We start from the raw sequence: 17,207 nt of genomic DNA, 5'->3' as shown, positions 1-17,207 counted from the left end.
AAAAGAGAAACACAGACACAGCCCAGCCACAACCCTAAGGTCAACAAAGACGTCCTGCCTGCAGGACATGCTCCTGCAATGGGGCACAGAGCTGTTGCAGGATAACTGTCCATGTGGCCCATCCACTGTGTCAGTAAAGCCACCTGGAACCACGGGCAGAGTCAGCGATTGGCTGATGGGATTTGCCATACAGATGTCGGAGGACTGAGGGCGTCAGATAGAGAGGGGCAGGAAGGGAGAAGGAGGGGCTGAGGGAGATTCATAGGGTGTCTGGATTGGGAAAAATGGAGAGAGTAGGGCGAGCCAATCGCCCTTTCATTGTTTCTTGGGTTTATTAGGTTTTTATCCCAATCTCTGACTCCCAAGTTTAGTTAATACTTGAGCAATTCAGGTAAACACCGCATCTAGCATCTAATGTGTGACCTTAGGTCATGCCTCGGTGGCAAAGCCACCGGAGTTGCGCTGGCTCCCACCCCGCCACCAGCCAGCTCCGTCACTCCATCTGCCCCATGCACTAACACGCCGCTTCCCCTCAGCCTGCAGCTGCATGCGCAGGTGTCTTCTGTCCGGCACATACCACTAGCCCCGTAGGTCAGCCACGGTCAGTGGGACTCCCTAGCAGGCACCAGCCACCACCGCCACTCCCGGCAGCTCCCTTGGTCTTCCCCTACGCCGCACCCCAGCTCACCCTCCCTTCCCGCACTGCAGAGAAGCAGCCACAGCGACTCCTGGCCCAGGTGTGTGCCCCACTCGACCTCACTGCCAGCACAGCCGAACATCATCTCGGCAACTGATTACCCACCCCACCCCCACCCCGCACAGCTCCACCTACACGGTGGGCGTCAGCAGATCTGGTGACACCCCTGGGAATTCTTAAAGGGGGAATTAGGTTTAAAAAGGGAGGGGGCGTGGAAATCTTTGCCGTGTTAAGAATCAGAAATGTCACAATGCAGTGAGAGCCTGTTCAGTGCTACTATGGGTGGCTTACGAATGGAAACAGTAAATGAGGGGATAAGCCATGTAGCTGGGATTGGCATAATACTGATTTTAATTGCTATCAGTTTGGCAATTCATATGCTATCCTCAAAAATGGCTTGATAGCTGTGCCAAATATGAAAAATTGACAGATAAGATACAAACCTTAGGAAGATTACTAATAAGATACAAGCCTTAGAAAGAATACTGATGAAAATAACAAAAATTTTACTGCTAAGACACAAGCCTTAGAAAGACCTACTAATGAAAATTGGAAAAATATTCAGACACAGACAGAGGATTTTACAGCAGAACCTTCCTCACCATTGCATGATGAAATTGAAGAGGAGCAGTCCAAGGTTGTTAGAAAATGAATTTCAGTTTATGCAGTTACCATACAAGAGTGACAGCCAGATGATCGGCACTCCCAAGGTTTTGCAGAAGTTGACTGGAATCCTGTAGAAGTTTTAGATTTGAAGATATTTAAAGAAGCAGCCATTTCATATGGTATGCATTCACCACATGTGAAGCAGACATTAAATGCATGGGGAACTCAGAACAGAATTATTCCATAACATTGAAAAGATTTAGCTACAGCAATATTGGAAGGTGGTCCTCAGTTACAATGGAAAACAAGGTGGAGAGAGGAAGCTAACATCATGGAACAATGAAGTAGGGTTAGAGGTATGGATATTTCCTAAGACCAGCTTCTCCAGGAGTGTTTGTATGCTGATTTGCAAAGACATTCTAGATTTGATGATCACACCTTGGCACTCTGTTGCATAGTAGCATTGAATGCTTGGGACTGGGTTGAAGAATCAAGAAAGAGGACTGAGTCATTTACTAAAATTATCCAAGGCCCAAAAGAACCCTTCAATGATTTTATTTTTAACAAGGATTGACTTTAGCTGCAAATAGAATAGTATCAGATCTAAAAGTCAGACAGCTATTAATGGAATCTTTGGCTTTTGACAATGCTAATTCAGAATGCAAAAAGGTGATTAGGCCTTTAAAGTGAGATGAGCATCTATAGATGAATGGTTTAGAGATATGACTGATATTGGGTCTCATGCTTATAATGCCTCTTTGATAGGATATCTAATTTCTAGAAATTTTAAGAAAAATCAAAATGTCAGATGTTTTAATTGTGGTAAACAAGGTCATTTGAAAAGGGATTGTAGGCAAGATGTTCCTAGAAGCAATGTTTTTTTTTTTTTTCTGGAGATAATCCAAACATAAGGCCTCCACCTTCTGGAGTAGACAGAAGGTGTGACAATAATGCAATCACCAAGGGAAAGGCAAGGTAACCATTTGCCATTGGGAAATGTCCTGAGGGGCCTCCTGCAGGCCTCAGTATCAAATTTGGTTCAGTCACTCCCAGTCAGCATTGGAGAAACTCATTCACAGAGCAGTTAAAAGACTTAATACCTGTTGTTAAAAAGCACACCGCTCTGGATGTGCCCAAAGACAGAATAATGTCTATAGATTGAACTAAAGGTTCCAGAGAGACCAGAAAACAAATATATCTGCAACCTGCTATAAATGATCAGAGGCCAAAGCTAAAAAAAAAAACAAAGCTAAAAAATACATATAAATGGCACTGAAATTGAGAGTTTGATGTGAAACAAGCTTGTTTCTAACTAAAAATAAAAAAAATAAAAAAAATTGAGGGTTTGATAGACACAGGCGCAGATGTAACAATACTTTCACCAAAATCTTGGCATCCAGATTGGCCTCTTCAGGAGGTAAATATTCAGCTTTTAGGGATTGGAACTTTATCTCAGGTAAATCAAAGTACAAGATGAATTGGCTGTATAGAGCCAGAATGACAAAGAGGAAAATTAAAGTCACATGTGGCTAATGTAGCCACAATATGATTTGTTGCTGCCATGGAAAACACAGGTTAACATTCCTCCAATCTCAGAAACAAGCTATAAAATAAAGAATGCTTCTGGGGGAAATATTAAAAGGTATCACCAAGAACAGTCACAGACCATTCAGGTTGTACGCAAACAGGGCAAAAGAGCTGGTGGTCTTTCAAGGGTACCAACAGCTCTACCTTGAAAATGGTTAGCTGACAAACCTGTGTGGGTGGAACAATGGCCTTTGACATCAGAAAAATTACAGGCACTAGAACAGCTGGTACAGGAGCAGCTAGATCCTCAACATACTGAAGATTTTATTAGTCCTTAGGATCCTATATTTGTCATTAAAAAGAAATCTGGGAAATGAAGACTGTTAACAGATTTAAGAGCCATAAATAAGGTGATCCAGCCAATGGGCTCTTTAAAGCCTGGAATTCCCTTGCCTTCTTTATTATCTGAAGGATTGTCTATTGTGGTGATTGATTTAGAAGATTCTTTTTAAATTATACCTTTACAAGCACAAGATAGAGAAAAATTTGCCTTCAGTGTCTACTTATAATAATTTTCAGTCTGTTAAAAGGTGTCAGTGGAAAATTATTCCACAAAGGATTGTTAAACAGTCTCACCTTGTATCAATATTGTATACAACAGCCATTAGAAATAATTTGTAAATAGTTTCCTTAATCTGTAATTTACCATTGTATGGATGATATCTTACTAGTTAATTCAGACTCAGATACCTTAAAAATGTTTGAAGAGGTAAAGAAAATTTTGCCTTCCTGGGGACTACAAATTGCTCCTAAAAATACAAAGAGATTATATTAATTACCTAGGATATAAGATAGGTTTACAAAAAGTTCAACTACAGAAAGTACAAATCAGGAGAGATCAATTAAAAACTCTAGTAATTTTCAAAAACTGCTGGGAGACATTAACTGGCTATGTCTACAATTGGATTAACAACCCAAGAACTAAGTAATTTATTCCAAACCTTACAAGGTGATAAGGACTTAAGTAGTTCAAGAAAATCATCAGCTGAGACTGAGAGAGAATTGTCTTTGGTAGAAGAGAAATTACAGGATGATCATGGGGAACCCATGGTTCTAGAGCGTGATTGTATCTTGGACATACTATCTTCTGTGTATTATCCTACAGAAATTCTTAAAGAAAGAAAATATCTTAGAATGGATATTTTACTACACAAACAGAGTAAAAAATTAAAGAACTATATAGAAAAGTTTTCTCAATTGATTCTGAAAGGAAAGTTGAGACTTTATCAATTAACAGGAATAGACCCAGCAGAAATTGTGGTATATACTTTGGGCATATACTCAAAGGAGGCACATTCACACCACAAGGACATCTGTTCAACTATGTTCATAGCAGCATTATTTGTAATAGCCATAACTTGGAAACAACCTAGATGCTCCTCAACTGAAGAATGGAAAAAGAAAATGTGGTACATTTACACAATGGAGTATTACTCAATGGTAAGAATAACATCCTAAAATTTTCAGGCAAATGAACAGAACTAGAAAAAAACCACAACTAATCATTGGGTCAAGCTCCTGGAGTACAATCAAAGTGAGGGAGGAGTGATAATATGAACAAAGGAGTCAAGACCATGATGGGGAAACCCACAGAATTAGCTGACCCAAGCTAGTGAGAGATCACTGACTCAGGTCGGACAAATGGGGAATCTGCATAAGACTGAACTAGACTCCCTTAATATAGGTGACAATGGTGAGACTGGGACAATATATGAGGCCACTGGCAGTGGGTCTAAGATCTAACACTAATACACAAACTGACTTAGTGGAGACCATTCTATATAAGAGTTACCTTGCCCAGCCTAGACACAGGGTGTGGGGGTGGAGAGGTGCCTTGGTCCTGCTTCAATGAGATGATGGGACAGACTTAGTAGACTTCCTAGGGGAGGACTTATTGTCTCTGAGGAGCAGATGGGAGGTGGAGTGGGGGGGAGTAGGAGAGGTGGGAGTAGAGGAGGGAGGTAGAACTGAGATTTGGATGTAAAAAATAAATAATAAAAAAGAATTTGTGGGAGGGGGAACTGGGATTAGACTGTAAAAAAATAAATTAATAAAAAAATGCCCCCCTCCAAAAGAAATTGTCGTACCTTTTGTTAGTGTTGAAATTGCCTCATTAAGGGCAGAAAATGAACACTGGCAAAAGAGTTTGCAGTAATTTTTCTTTGAATTTGCCAATTCTAATGGACTAGACATTGTGAATATATTTCTTACTTGGTAACTGTTCTTATTGTATGTAGTCTTACTATGTTAGAGTTAAAACCCTTCCTTTTTATTTAGACAAAATGGAGGAAATGTTGTGGGAGAATTGTTCACGCTGCCATCCTGCTGTGCCAATAAAGCTACCTTGAGTCAAGGACAGAGCAAACAATTGGCTTTACTTGGTTTTGCCGTAGAGAGTTGGAGGACTGAGGAAATCAGATAGAAAGAGACAGGAATGAGGGAGATTTCTGGGCTGTTTGGATTGGGAAAATGTGGAGAGAAGGGTCAGCCAGTCACCACTCCACTGTTCCTTGCATTCATCAGATTTTTATCTCAATTTCTGACTCCCAAGTTTTATTAATACTAGAACAATTTAGGTAAATGTAAAAAGCTTGTGAGAATAACCAATATCTGATTTGACTTCAAGGCCCACTCCGTGAGGTGGAACTTATACTTGAAACTGCTTGGGTGGCCAAGAGCCTGGGACTAGATAGCCCAGAGATCTGGGGTAAAACTAAATACTACCTTTTTTTAAAACAAACACAGCAATAAAATGACTCCTGATGATTTTCTGCTGTACTCATAGATCCATGCCTTGCTGAGCCATCATCGGAGAACCTTCCTCCTGAAGTCAATGGGAACAAATACAGAAATCTATGACCAGACATTACTCAGAGAGTGACACACCTTGGAACACTCAGCCCTAAATAGGATTTCTCCATCAAAGGCTCCCCTCGGGGCTCAGAGAACCCTGTGGAAGGGGAGGTGGAAATGTGTAAGAACTGGAGAAGATGGAGGACACCAGGAGAACAAGGCCCTCTAAATCAGCATGATCAAAGCTTCGTACCCACAGAAACTGAGGCAGCAGGCACAGGGCAGCCCTGTCTGTACTAGGCCTTTTGTAGTTGTTACAGCTCCCAGTTTACTGTCCCTATGGGATTCCTGAGTGTGTGAATGAGTGAGTGGGGTCTCTATGGGATTCCTGAATCTGTGAATGAGTGAGTGAGGTCTCTATGGGATTCCTGAGTGTGTGAATGAGTGAGTGGGGTCTCTATGGGATTCCTGAGTGTGTGAATGAGTAGGGTCTCTATGGGATTCCTGAGTCTGTGAATGAATGAGTGGGGTCTCTATGGGGTTCCTGAGTGTGTGAATGAGTGAGTGGGGTCCCTATGGGATTCCTGAATCTGTGAATGAGTGAGTGAGGTCTCTATGGGATTCCTGAGTGTGTGAATGAGTGAGTGGGGTCTCTATGGGATTCCTGAGTGTGTGAATGAGTGGGGTCTCTATGGGATTCCTGAGTGTGTGAATGAATGAGTGGGGTCTCTATGGGATTCCTGAATCTGTGAATGAGTGAGTGAGGTCTCTATGGGATTCCTGAGTGTGTGAGTGAGTGGGGTCTCTGATTCTTGTGCCTTCTCTTGGGCTCCTTTCCTTCTGTTTGTTTTGTCCAATCACAATGTTTAGTTTTTGTATATTGTATTGTATTTTATTATTGTCCTTTAGAAGCCTGTTTGTTTTCTGGTGAGAAACAAGAAGGGAGTAGATCTGGGTTGCAGGGGAGGTCGAGAGGAACCGGGAGGAATAGAGGCAGAGAGAACTATAATCAGGAAATATTACACAAGAAAAATATCTATTTTACATGAGAAAAAATAATAGATTTTCCTCCCTTTTAAAAAACCTATTTTAAATGAAACAATTTTACAAATTAAATCACTTTAGAGATTCTAGTATCTTTCTAATACTCACAAAGTCACATGTTTGACCAAGTAGTTATTTTCTTTCACAGTCCTAAATAGCACACAGCTATGAAAATAAACAGTATATGCCCATTAACAGTCAGGTCACACGGGAAGTTGCGTATCATGGTAAAAACAACACAGTCTATCAGGGAATGCTGGGAGCAACAACTGCACGGGTGACCAGGCAGCCAGTCAGGCCTGGCTCTTGCTTTGGAACCTCAGAGCCACCATTTGGGGATGGATGATGAGTTTTCTGCTTTCTGGAAGAGGAAGAGGAACCAGCAAACTCACAGGTCCAAAGGAATCGCCACTCTCCCAAATTCTGGGGCCATCCCCTCTACCAAAGGAGCCACTGCCCATCCCTGTCCTAAGGGACACATGTCTCTAGGTATCCCAGAGTACACGCTGCCCACCAGCTCTTAGTCCCTGTGACTTGTCTCAACCCAAACATAACGTCCCCAGCTCATGGGCTTCCTCTCTGCGGTTTCCCGTTCCCATACAGCCCTGCCCATGTGTTCTCTCAGTCCCCTCTCTTCCGGTCTCTTTGTCTTCCTCTCTTGTTCACCCGCCCCCTCCGCCGCAGGGCAAGGTCCAGCCTGATGGCCACGTTCATGCCTACTACTTTCTCTCTCTGTTCTTGACCCTCCCAGATGCCCCTGGCCGCCCTCTCCCTAGTATCTACAATAAAACCCGTCCCCTAGCTATGCCTTGGAGTGGTCACGTCCTCACTTTGTACAGCCTTGGGATGAAAACCCAAGGTCTCTGTGGACATGTCAGCATGCAGCCGGGATAAGCTGGGTGGCTAGGGTGTCACCCTCAGGAAAATGTGTCTAGCCAGGCACTGAAGTAGGTGTGATGAGTGAGAAGTGATTAGAATTGAGTTCTTTCCATCTGGAGACTTACAGCTATCAAAAGGACTATAGGAGATGCCCCCAAAGAGGCAACATGGCACAGCCAGCCTCAGGATCTTAGTGTTAGCTTCCACCTCTCAGCCTCTGAAAATAATCCCCCGAAACCTGGCACTAGCTGGATCTAGTGGGCTATTCCTGTAATCCTAGCACTTGGGAGACTGAGGCAGGGGGATTGCTGTGACCAGGACAAAATTAAGGACCAATGCATTTTGTAGGTCACTGAACATCGGAATCCAGAAGCCAAGTTTGAGGAGTGAAAGTGACTCTGCTTAGACACTGGTTCCCTTGTCTTCTTCCTGCTCTTAGAATCCCTTTCAGGCAACGGCACGTTGGGTAACAGAGAAAAAGGTGTGTACAGTGAGGTCTCCAAACCCCCTGCCTCCGCCGAAAGCCATAACCAACACGTGCAGTTTTTCATTTACACCCTTTCCCATTAAGGCTAAATCTGACATCATATCTGTCTCACCGGGCTCACCTTGCTACAAACCCAGAGTGTTGTAATTTAAGAAAAGCCTCATGTGAGAGAAAGATGCCATGCAACAGGGTTCAAGCAGAGGCTTTTTTTTTTTTTAAGGGAAAGGGATCATCAAATGGGGAAAGGGATCAGGGCAGCAGGTGTGGGGTGGAGACCAGTTTCCGGAGACAGGAGCAGCAGGAGAGAGGAGAGAGGAGAGAGGAGAGAGGGGAAGAGAGGAGGAGAGAGGGGGAGAGAGGGGAAGAGAGGAGGAGAGAGAGGGAGAGGAATGAACAGACGGACAGACGGAAAGAAACAGAGGGAGATGGGAGATGGGCAGGGCCCTTTTAAAAGGGAACGCAGTGAATGTGCACAGGTGGTGCTCTCAGTGGCTGCAGCTGAGGGCGTATCCTGTCAGAACCCCAAGGGCAGGCCAGAGCGGATAGCTGAACACCAACCCAGAGGACTGCAGCCTGCTCAGCTCCACCCACTCCATTTTCCTCTCTTCTCTCCGATTATGCCGCCTGCATTAATTCCCACCTCAGGTGAAACCTCTCTGTATTAGTTGCCTCTATTTGACATTCATCGATTTGCCACACAAGTCAGGAGACTGGACGGTGGGGTGGGAGGTGTGGCTAAGGTAAGGTTCTCAGGACCAAGTCGGAGGAATGCAGAGACAAAACCAAACAACGAGCCCCCCTTCCCCCACAATTCCAAACCCTGTGACAGCATTTCTCTGCGGGGCAGATTTGGGACTTAAGGGGGACAAACGCTTTGGGGGGGGAGGGTGTGAACGGATATACCTTTACCACAGTCTCAAGAGGCTTGCTCTTCCCGAAGTTTCTCTGTATGCAATTACCAACTGTTGCTGTTTGGCTTGAATTGAAGAGACAGGGATGGGAGAAGGGGTCTGCACCGGCTGGTTTTATGTCACCTGATACCGGCTGGGGTCACCGGGGAAGAAGGAAGCTTGCTGAGAAAATGCCTCCGTAGGACAGGCCTGCGGGTGGGTCTGTAAGGCATTCTCTTGACTAATGGTTGATGGGGGAGGAGCCGTCTCACAAGGGGGTGGAGCCACCCTTGGATGGTGGTCCTGGGGGCTGTGAGAGAGAGGCTGAGGGAGTCACAAGGAGCAAAGCAGGGCACAGCGCTCCCTAAGGCCTTGGCATTGGCTCTTGACTCCAGGTTTCTGCCTTGGGTTCCTGGCCACTCGCTTGCATGATGGACTGCAGGGTGACGGAATAGACCCTTTCCTCCCTGGCTTGACTCTGGTCGCCCTGAGACAGGCAGTTAAATTTAAGCCCGGGGAGAAGAGGTCCCCAGGTGCCGGTAAGAAAGAAGAGCGAGGGAGGGTGGAAGGATCCAGGCAGAACTTACAGGGGCTGTAGCTCTGGGGAGGGGAATGTAAACAAGCAGACGAAGTCTTCTTCAAAGGAAGATGCCCCTCAGCAGCCTGGGGACTTGGAATCCTATGGATATTCCAAATGAGGGCCCAGGTCCAGGAAGGGCTGAATAGTTCTGGGTTCTACCCAGAGCTCGGTAACCTTGTGAGAACCTGACGTGGGCAGGGCATCGGACAAGTCTGTGCAGAGCCACAGCTGTGACTGGAGGAGCAAGGCTCAGAGTCCCAGCTCATCTGTCCGGGCACGCAGCCAGGTGTAATCAGCCCCTAGCTGAGTGGCTTGGCCTCTCTGGGCCTCAGTTTCCTTACCTGTAAAATGGATGATAGTGGCATCTGCCTCACAAGACCACTGTCAGGTTTGAGGGAGGGAATACAGGCAGATGTTGGAGCCCTGCCAGGCACAGAGTGCCCCGAATATGTTGGCTGCTGTTACCTTTCTGCGGGAGGGACACATCGGAGCGGTAGCACATACATGCTCTTGTCTTGGCCTGAAACCGCATAATAACTCTACAATACGGATGGAGGAGGAGAGGAGAGGAAACCATGAGGGGCGGGTGGGCTAAGCTTCGTGCCAGCCCCAGTGCGGGAATTCATTGCCTACGAGCTTCATGCTCTAACACAGAGTGGTATACGCATCTATAGAGCGGTTGCTGGAGGTCTTCTGGGGCTGGGCAGTTAGTAGCAACACCACTGTCCCTCCCCAAGGTAGCTTTAAAAAATCAGAATTCTTTTCGCCCTGGTGTTTTAACACGATGACAAGCAAGGGCGTTGGGCTAACGAGGACTTCTTCAATAGTGTCATACATCGCAGCTTTGTGGCTGTGGGCAAGCCACTTCACTCTACATGAGGGGAACACGCGGGGAAGTGTGCCTCATGAACAGAGATCTCAGTGAGTAGTCCACAGTGGGCTCCCCGCCAATGCTCCAGCATTCAAGGAATGTCTGCTGTGCTTTCTGCTACACGTTTGAATTTTCAGGTTGGGTGACACTTCAGTTTTCAGGTAGAGGACAAAATGAGGCCTTCCAGTGATGTGGGCTACCACATCTAGCAAGAATGAGGCTGGGCACGGAGTGGGAATCTGTCCCTGTGTCTAGATGGGCCATCTTCTCGGCCCACGGCCAGCCATTTGGTTACACTGCGTTGGCCTGGTATGAGGCAAGGGACTTTGCCACAGACCATCTTACGGAAAAACAAACTCTCTGTTCTTTGTGTGGAAACAAAATCGCATCATATATGAAGCAACATCCTGGGATCCTGACTTTGTCTTTTGACAATGTACTTCAGCAAGTGGAAATCAGATTGCTCCATTAAATTTCCAAATGTCACATTTACAAAACAAAAGAGACAGGTCAAAACAAAAACTTCCCAGGCTGAAAGGGATAAACCCAAAACCAAAGAGTGGATTATGATGTTTTCCAGAAACAATTAAACTTGAGTTCTCAGAACAAGCAACGCTATCATCGCTGAGGTCTTAGAAGTTCCTCAGGAAAGAACAAAGCTACAGAGCTTGAGGCATGGACACATGTGGTTACTGTCAACTCGAAGGATAACCCAGTTCTCTCAACGGCATGAGAGAGGCGGGATGATTATTCTTTCTACTTAACGGGTAACAAAACCGAGACTCAGCAGGGCAGGTGACATTACTGGTGAGGGGAGAGTCAGAACTCTAACCGCGCTTCTTAATCATCACCTGTTCTGTCTCTAGAGATCTGGTTTCATTTCTGTTGCTGGCATAAAACAGTGACCAAGAGCAATTTAGGGGAGGAAATTCATTCCAGCTTACAGTCTGTCATTGACGGAAGTCAAGGCAGAAACTCAACCAGGAACTTGAACAAGAAACCATGGAGGAATTCTGCTTGCTGGCTTGATCACAGCCCCATGGTTAGTCGGTTTTCTTATATAACCCAGCACCATCTGTCTAGGGAATGGTGCTACCCACAGTGGGCTTGGTCCTCCTATGTCGATTAACAATTAAGACAATCCTCATCCCAGACTGGCCACAGACCAATCTGATCTGGGCAGTTCCTCAGTTGAGACCTCTTTCTCAGGCTATGTCAACTGATGGTTGTTAAAGAAAACTAGGATAAAGGTGTTCCAGTGCCCAGTTCTGGGAATAGTTCAGGATGCTCTTCAAACAGGCTCCTGTGCATCCCAGCAGTCACCATCATTGACCTATATTCTCAAGTACATTCCCTTGGGTCGTTTGGAGGTAGATCATAATCTTGACTGTCATATTCATACCCCATTTAACAATTATGGAAATTAAGACTCAGAGGGGTGAAACCCCTTCTCAGGTCACACAGGACAAATGAACCATATAAATAGCGTCTGTATCCAATATTACCTCATTCTTGGGCACTGTGTCATTTGGAGGACACATAACCAAGTCTAAGCACTACCAAGATGGGGTCATGGAAGTTCTGGACTTTAGAAAACTCGCACCACACGTCTTTGGTGTTATGATCCAAAGACTCAATGAGGACAGCTGATCAGAGGCTGGCTTCAGAGCCAAAAGGGCGACCATGTGAGCCTTAACCAAGGGACAGATTGTCTCTGAATCCTGCCTGGTGTCCTGGATTGTAAAGTGGTGTAACAAAAGCTACTAGGACATGAGTTCCATGTCAACAGGAAACTCGTCTGCTTTGTTGGTGGCTGGAGCTTCAACACATTGTACACTGTTTGGTATGCAGTAGATGCTCAATAAATGCTCTTGGCTTACTTATATATCTGTTTATTACTACTGTGTCCATGCTAATGATGTATGCGCATAAATATGGATGCCTTGTGCTGTGTGTGTGACAGTCAGAGGACAACTTTCAGGAATGGGTTCTTTCCTTCTACCATGTGGGTTCCAGGGGGTTAGGCTCAGGTTGTCAGGGTTGGATGGCAGGGGTTTTTAACCCATTGAACTATCTCACTGGCTCAGTACTTTATAGAACAATAGATGAACAGCAACAGAAAAAAATCACCTCATGTGTTTCTGTAGTTAATAATAGGCTCCTGTAAGCAAAATGCATAGCATAGTCTCATGCCTCAAGTGCCAATTATAGATGGCCCTCAATATCTGCAGGTTCCATCCACAGAGCCAACTATTTATGGACTGAAAATAGTAAAAAAAAAAAAACATTGTATTTGGGGACTGAGGAGATGCCTCTGTCAGTAAAGTGCTTATCTGGGAAACACAGGGTCCTGAATTCAATCCCCACAATTCAGGTTAAAAATATGGGTGTGGTGGCAGCCTTTGTAATCCAAACACAGGAGAAATGGAGCTGGGTAGTTTCTGCAGCACCGGCCGCCAACCTAGCCTACTTGTTGAGCTCAATATCAGCGAGAGACCCTGCTTCAAAAAACAAGGTGCTCTGTGACTAAGGAATGACGCCTGGGGTTGTCTTCTGGCCTCTTCATGTGTGTTTGCACACTCACTTGCAAATACGTTAGTGCCCTTACACACTTGTGCCCTTACACACATATGTGACTGCATATATACACATACAAAGAAGTTAGATTGCACCTGAACTGAGTAGGTTTTCCTATCATTTTTCTCTAACCAACATGCTGCAACTATTTACCTAGTATTTATATTGCACTAAATACTCCGAGTAATGTGAAGATGATTGAAAATGGGAGATGTGTCTACATCATAAGCAAGCATTATGATATTTACATAAGGAATGTCAGCATCCAAGGATTTGTTACCTGCTGGATCCTTGGAATCCACCCCCTGCAGATTCTAAGGCAACTATACCCTCATTATTGTGCCATAGACCTATACATATATTATCCTGTTGCACCCTCCCAAGAATCTTATGAGACAGGTCTTGTCATGTCCATCTTCTGCAGGAAGAAACCAAAGGAAATAAAATAATTGAGGAGACTATATACCTTTTAATGGTCAGAGCCTTAAAAGAAAAAAGGTCAGGGAGCTTGAGAGATGGCTCAGCAGTTAGGAGTACATGCTGCTTCTGTAAAGGATCCAAAATAAATCAGGCTGTTATAACTACTCTTGGTTATCTACTTAAACTTGATAGCAAGACCTTATTGCTGAACAAGTGTGTTCAGCGATACACTTTGGTCACAGGACACGGAGAAATCAAGTTGGTAACGATCAAGGATCTTTGCTGATAGCTTGTATGGTGCTGGAAGGTGTTGTGGAGGCTGCTGGGGGAAAGAGGTCATCAATATTCTTACCCATCTGTGAGCTTTGTGAACTACACTACAAGTCTATTGGTGAAGTAGTGGTTCATATGTTCTGGGGGTAACCAAATGCTCTCTGATTCGATTTCAAATCCATTCCACAAGAGGGAACACATGTTAGGTACGATAAATCTGACCCAAAATCCATGGCTGGGGAGCTCACAGGTCCCAGGGGGTGAATCTACTACTATTATTTTGCTAAATGGAGCTATCAAACTGCCTTCTAAATCTGTATCACGATTCCTATAGATTGCCCTTCTGAGAGACATTTCTCTGGGCAGTGGATGGTTGTTAATGTGGAAACTCACAACCAGTCCAAGTTGCCGAGGCTGTCAGCAGAGTGTGTGCTCAGTCACAAATGGGGCATTTATGTCACCTCCCCAAACCCTGCAAGGCTCAGGGACCATCTTCAAAGAGGGGCGGGAAGACTGTAAGAGTAAGAGGTCAGGGTAGACCAGACCAACGCAGGGTCTTCTGGTCGTGACAGGACTGCTTGCTGCACCCATGAACTCATGGCAGCCATGGTGGCTTGCACAAGATCTACACGAGATTAAGCCAGTCATCACTCTAGTATGGAACGGGGGAGGAACTCATGGGCCCCCACTCCAAAGTGAGGAGCTATTGACAGTTGGTGGCTTCTCGGGGAGGAAGGGTCAGTTTTCTTCAGGGCGTGGCCCCTGGTAGGTCTAACAAGCTCCATCAGTATCAGTACGCCCCCCCCCCCCCCCCCCCCGAGTATCTTGGCAGTACAAACTGGAACCTGTGGGGGCTACATTAAGAAAAAAAGAGAATAGATGAAGTTAGGGGCAGGTAGGGAGGTAGGGGGTGGATCTGGGAGGAGTTGAGGGGTGTGTAGATGTGATCAAAATACATTGTTATAAAAATTTCAAAGAATTAATAAACGTATTCTGTTAAAATGTTAAGGCAGAAAAATCATAACTGTTCTCTGATGAAAAATAAATAGATCTTTTTTTTTTTTTAAAAAAGGAGCCATAGCAAGAAGGTTCTAGAGGGACCTGTGGGACTTAGGACGTCGAGTCTAGCCTGGCAGGTAGTCCTACTTTCCTCTCTGAATCTTCCATCTTTGAGGGGGCGTCCCAGCCCAGGCCAGGTATACTCCCCACCTCCGACCCCACCATGGGCCCTCCTGCCAGTAGAGAGGGTCTCCTTCATACAGAGTGCCCAGCTGGGCTGTCACTAACAACAACAGTAACCCTAAGAAATTGCAGGTTGATGAGTCACTGATTGCAGACAAAAAGACATTACGAGTATGCTGATTGAAAGTCTTAATAATGCCCATTCTCAGGGAAGGGTTGGGCTTGGCTGTGGGTATCAGAATCCAAGGGGAGATGTTTTCAAAAGATGGTTCTGACAGTCACATTACAGGGCATCCCTCTCTTCTGTTCTTAGCTCAGCCAGGGCACAATCACACCCTATCAGAGCTGCTTGGTTCCTCCTTGCGGGTACCTTGAGGGCAGGGCCAGCATCTCTGTGGTCTCTCTGCTCTTGTGTCTCAGGCAGCATCGCCAGCCAGGGTGAACTGTGGGGTCTATGCATGTGACAAGGCGTCTAGGCATTAGTGAAAAGAACAAGGGGACAGGTTGCTGTGGGTGGGGGGGGGGGAGTGCACAGATTTGTTTATGAATTCCAGCTGTAAAAGAGCTTATAGAAATCGATCGCTTAAACTTGAGCTATATGAGGCCAATTATATTGGAAACGATCCCAGCGGCCAACCCTTTTCCTGTGCTGTGTAGTCCCAGCTCCTGTAGCTTTTCTGGACTGGAGCCAGCTCCCTGCAAGAGGGCATCACCCTGCTGGGGTCCCTTCCTCAGAGACAGCCTTTCACCACTGGTAGAAGTGTCACCTAATTTAATTGCAAATGCCCTTGGTGAGCTCACACCTCCCCCGTGATAGGATTAGACCCTTCAGTGTGCTGTCACCTGTGTGTCCCCTTCAGAGACAGGGACAGAGCTAGAGGGAAAAACCCATATCAACAGTAATTTCAATTTAATGCAGTTCACTGGAGACGACCCTGGGGACAAGGGTGAGTGGAATCAATCGTGGTGATTGAAAAACAATATGAGAATTAAAAGAGGCTATAGCTGAAAATTCTGCAAGGGACAGAAAAAAAATGCCAGTGTCAATTTCCTGCCCCCAGGTCTAGGATGTTCCTGATTTTATGCAGTGCCACCCAAACTCTCCTGAGAACTTGTTCTGTGTCAGGCAGGCGTTGTACCAGACACAAGGGAACAGAAGCTATGGTGACAAGAGCCATGTCCTGGCCTGGGCATCTGCGTGAGTAGGTGGGGGGTGGGGATAGGATACTATGATGGGTGAAAAGGTTAGGCAGGGTTGGGGAAGTTCCTGAGATGGAGGTGGGTGGGGTAGGGTATGGGGCGGGTGGCTGCCTCCCCTCTGCAGGCCATCACTTTGTGGGACAGGAGGGAGGTGTGTGTTATAGCATGGAAGTGGTCCCCAGTGGTCTGATTGGAGGACCCTAGGAAACACTGGCTCAGGGCAGTTCACTTGAGCATCAAAGGGCCCTTCCTAACATGCAATAGGTTCCATGCAAATGCAAAGCCAGAGACAACTTAAGGGTGGATGCCCTACCTGGTCATCAGAGTGAAAGGCACTCCGGAGGGCTGCTCCTCTGTGGGGGTTGGCATCTTTGAACAGCCTAAAGAAGGCGAGTTGTGCAGGACCACGGGAGGGACACTGTTCATTCACACCCACCAATCACTATTCCATATCTCTGTCACACAATCCCTCATTCACACATTGACTTACTTTCATATTCTCTCTGTGTCTCTGACTCTCTCACACACACACAGACACACACATGGAAACACACACAGACATGCACAATGACACACAGACACACACACTTACACACAGACACACTCACAGATACACACATACACACATAGATACACACACAGACACACATACACACACAGACACACACAGACTTATACACACATAGACACATATACAGACATATACACATATACATACATATACAGACACATGCAGACATATACATATACAAACACACAGGCGCACACACACACACACACACACACACATACTAGCAGAGCATAGCGTCGGGTACACTGGCCCTGAGGTGCTCTCTGACTCTGGTCATGTGACTGAACCTCTCAGGTCTCCATCTCCGTGTCTTGTAACGGAGACTCTCCAGTAGAGTAGCAGCAGCAGAGACTTCCTGCCTAAGGCTCTGAAATCTGTCTGCTTCAGCCTGAGTAGATGCTATTTAGATCAGTCAGTTCCCTCCTCCTTCTGGTATATTCTGCCAAGTAATAAGAACACAACCAAGAATGCATTATGTGTTTGCTCCTTTGGAATTAGGCAACAACCTCCAATGTTATGATGATCAAAACAATATCTAAAACTCCGTTTA

The 17,207-nt window shown here is 45.6% G+C and overlaps 1 protein-coding gene across 2 annotated transcripts in view; it reads right to left on the bottom strand.

The window, feature by feature from the left end:
- Window positions 1–17,207, bottom strand: part of Zhx2 (zinc fingers and homeoboxes 2) — a 153,095-nt gene that overhangs the window by 53,417 nt on the left and 82,471 nt on the right. The gene's annotated exons all lie outside the window — the stretch shown is intronic.

The sequence above is a fragment of the Mesocricetus auratus genome, unplaced genomic scaffold (genome assembly GCF_017639785.1).
Source record: "Mesocricetus auratus isolate SY011 unplaced genomic scaffold, BCM_Maur_2.0 Super-Scaffold_100023, whole genome shotgun sequence".
NCBI classification, from domain to species: Eukaryota; Metazoa; Chordata; class Mammalia; order Rodentia; family Cricetidae; genus Mesocricetus; species Mesocricetus auratus.
Note: the sequence above shows the minus strand (reverse complement) of the source record. Positions and strands in the feature narration are given on the sequence as shown.